Source organism: Rhinoderma darwinii, chromosome 10, assembly GCF_050947455.1.
Source record: "Rhinoderma darwinii isolate aRhiDar2 chromosome 10, aRhiDar2.hap1, whole genome shotgun sequence".
Lineage (NCBI taxonomy): Eukaryota > Metazoa > Chordata > Amphibia > Anura > Rhinodermatidae > Rhinoderma > Rhinoderma darwinii.
In genome coordinates, this window is record NC_134696.1 from 25,735,833 (window position 1) to 25,739,923 (window position 4,091).

A 4,091-nucleotide genomic window follows, 5' to 3' on the forward strand; every position below is an offset into this window, starting at 1 on the left:
AAATTTATTACCAATTTTATATTAGTTTTCAGCTCTAAATGAGAAAAAAAAATTTGGCAGATTTTCACGGATCCCCATAGACTTGAGTATAAAGATGGATCCGTGAAAATGGAACAAAATAGGACATGTTCTATTTTTCAACAGACCCTTCACACGGTCCGTTGAAACAACGACCGTGTGAACGGCCACATTGAAATACATATGTCTGTGGGCCTGAGTTAAACTGTGTAAACTTAGACCATGCAGTCAGAAGATGCGCCAAATTTATTAAAGTGGGGCACGCTGTATGATCAATTTGGGACAGCTTGCTAGGCATGCTAGACACTTCTATCTTCCTTATACCAATTCTTGGTTGGCTTAGTTGACCTAAGTTTCTTTTGACAAATTTTACGACACATTCTAGACGCAGATACAATCTGCCCCACTATGTACAGCCGTTAGAGATTGGTTATTGGAGGGACCAATTGTTTGAGTATTTTACCTCGTCTTCTCTCTCATGCTTGGGCTTCGCAGGTAACATTTGGCCAATAATTCCAGTGTGATGATGTCACCTAAGATGTCACCTCATCAGCAGTCAACATAACTTTATTACAGTCCAAAATGCACCAAATTTTTTAAGATTGGAGCGCTTTTTAAAAATTTGGTGCAATTCGTTCCAACGCACTTGGGGCAGATTTTCTAAGACTAACATTTTATAAGCCAGACTTCATACAGACTTTGTTGGAGTAAAAGGTGCCAAATTTATTAGGAGACACTGGCTTCTTAATAAATTTGGTACATCTTTGACTTTCTATACGCCGGAAATTTAAATCTATGCTTATTATAAGAAGGTGAAGATTTGCACTATAATTTATGCCAATTTTTGACGTAAATTGTAGCAAATCTGTCAGACCGATGGTGTCCCTGCGCCCTCTTGCCTAACTCAGCTCACTTCTAGCCCCACTTTTCCAAAGTGGTGAAAGCAGTGAAAAGGTCGTACATTTTAGTGTAAATATTTCGGTTTTTCTACGTAGATGGTTTCATAAATACCTCCGTTCTTAGATAAATATCTTTTTAGATAAATCTGCTCCATATTTCCTACAATTATATTGCCATTTAAGCTTCATCTGGCAAAGTCTTCCATGCTGCCCGTTACCTTGACTTGTCCTTCATTTGACCTTAAAATGTCAAATAAAAAGAGCCTCCATTCTTATTATGGAGGAGTTTTTGCAGCCCATCCCTGACTGGTCCCATCCTCTTCCGCATAGGTGATGTGAACCTGCATGAAGTCCTTCCTCATTTCCAAGGGCACCCTAGTAGATAAAAGTCATGTCACCCTTGTCTCTAGTAATGCTACATACCCCTCACAGCTCTAAGTGAGGACACCAAGTGTCAGAATATCCCACACCATTCTGTGCCGATTTTACGACTTGAATTGGCTCACAGTAACTCAAGTTTTTTATTGATTTTTCCATCATCAATCAGTACATTACTATGGATATGCTTTACATAAATATCAAATACAAATACATAAAAATCTAAGAAATGTACATCAAGTCACATAAAGAAATAGTAATCAAGCTTGTCTTTTTAACTTGGGGACGAAGGGGAAGGGAAAAGAAAAAAAGCTTTCAAACTAAAGAAGGTAATTGGTCTCTGCAGTCCGCAAATCTGTTCATCCATGGGCCCCATAAATTAAAGAAAGCGCCATATCTATGGTTCCTTAAAAAAAAAAGGCGTTCATAAATACAATGATTGGATACCCTGCCTATTACTTCCTGACATGAGGGAGATGTGAGGGATTTCCAGGCCTTAGCTATTAAAAGTTTGGTAGTGAGAAGCACATGTCCCACCAAGTACCTAAAATCTCGTGGAAAATCTTCTAATCCTATGGACAATAAAGCTAACGCAGGGTCTCTGTTGATGGAGATTCCCAGCACCGAAGAGATAAGAGAAAATACATCCTCCCATAATTGCATTATATTAGGGCACCTCCAAAAAACATGAAAAATAGAACCTATCTGACCACATCCTCTCCAACACAGGCCCGTCAAATGGGGGTACATTTTTGCTAGTTTGAATGGAGTGTAATACCATCTCATTAACACTTTATGGTAGACCTCTAAGAGGTTCACAGTAACTCAAGGGTCTACATACTGTATTCCTGCAGCCAGCCCGGGAACACCACTACTCCAGTCACAAATATTCCCAACCCGAAGACGGGATGTGATTTAGAAGAAAAAAACAAAAAAACTTGAAAACATAAGATGGCAATTAATTAAATTGTAAAACTGTATACAAATGGGATGTGTCCTATGCTGAAACCTAGAAATGTTCATGTAGACTGCATGATTTATGCTTCGACTGAAGACTGTTCATAATAAGTTCCTTCCTTCAGAAGTCTCCTGGGGCACATTTGTAAATTTATTCTGTTGGGTTAATAAATGAGACCTTCCAGAATAAATAATGTCAAACGGTTAATTGACGAACTATGACAAGAGTGGGTGGGAAGGGACATTCGAGATGGGGGATCGGGGAGAGACAAATGCATGAAGGCAATTAGACTGTGACGTTGTAACCCATTCTGAAGACGGTGGAGAGCTTACACAAGACGAGGAGAGGCCTCCTTGAGTTCATGATTGTGGAACCAGATGGGTTAATAGGATTATTCTTGTGGTTATCTGCATCCTATTAGCTACAGATACGGAAGGTTCATTGAAAAATATGTGTCTTTTCCGGGAATCATCTGGACAGAAAACGACGCCGAATAGAAATTGTAATGTGAAATATTTGGACCACATGGATTCAAATGCCCATCTTATTTGAAGCTAAAGACACTTGTCTGGAAGTTTCTGGGAAATGCTCACATACATTTTCCCAATGCACAAATCATTGCCGGCTTCTGCTAATCAAGGATGGGAAAAGTACAGACTTCACCGAGCAATCTCTGAAATGCCTTTTTCCATTCCATTGTAAAATGAGTTGGCAACGGCACCCCCCAGATGATCAAGTATACAACCAAAAAGACTTATCTCCTATTCCAAGATATTTCCATCAGACGCTCTGCTTCTTCTGAATTTTTGTTCCACTTCTCCATAAATCCTCTAGTCATTATTTATTATGATGAAATTTATGATATTCAACTACAGTAGAAACAAGTAGGAAAAATTCCATCATAGAACAAAGATGATGATGTTGAATATAAAGCTTTATCCATAGAGAGACCTGATTGCTGTAGATATTTTTGTTGGGAGGAGGGGAATTTTAGGTTACACCCCTGTGTAGAACTCTACCTAGTTCCTAGGATGGTGATATATGCGCATTTTTTTATAAGGTGGTTAACGGGTGACTAAAAAAAAAAAACAGCGATTCCTCCATTGTTCACCGTGTTGTAAAAACGACATGTTAACTTTATGTGATAACGGTGATACCGAATTTATACAGTTTTTTTTTTTAAAAATCGTTTTGTGTCGCCATATTCGGAGCGCCATAACTTTTTTCATTTTCTGTTGATGTGAGGGTTTGTTGTTTGCGGGGCATCGTGTCGTTTTAATTCGCACAATTCATGGGCACATACAACTTTTTGATCACTTTTTGTTCCATTTTTTTGGGGTGGCTAAGGTGAGTAAAAACAGCAATTGTGATAATTGGGATTTTTACTAACTCCAGTTTTGCCCTACTTTAGAGCTTAATAGGAGCAGAAAGATGGCAGACCTGCTGTGACAACCATTGGCACCCCACAATCGCTTTGCAGAGGGAAAAAAGAAGTTACAGATGGGGCTCCCCCCTCTTTCTAATGGCTTAGATGTCACGGTCGCTATTAACCGAGGCATCTAAGTGGTTAAACGGCCAGGATCAGAGTTATCTCCTATCCCGGCCACTGCAGTGAAGTGTCGGCAGTAACAAACAGCTGACACCCGCTGAGTATGGAGTGGGCTCGGCCAGTGAGCCCGCTCAATTCTCCCCCCTATGACGTACACTTACGTCAAATGTCGGTAAGGCGTTAGAAAGGATCTGTCACTTCCAATGACATGTTTGTTTTAATAAATAATTGTATTTTCTATGAAATAATAATTCTTTAGCATCTTTTCCCAGAACTTTACATTGTGTTA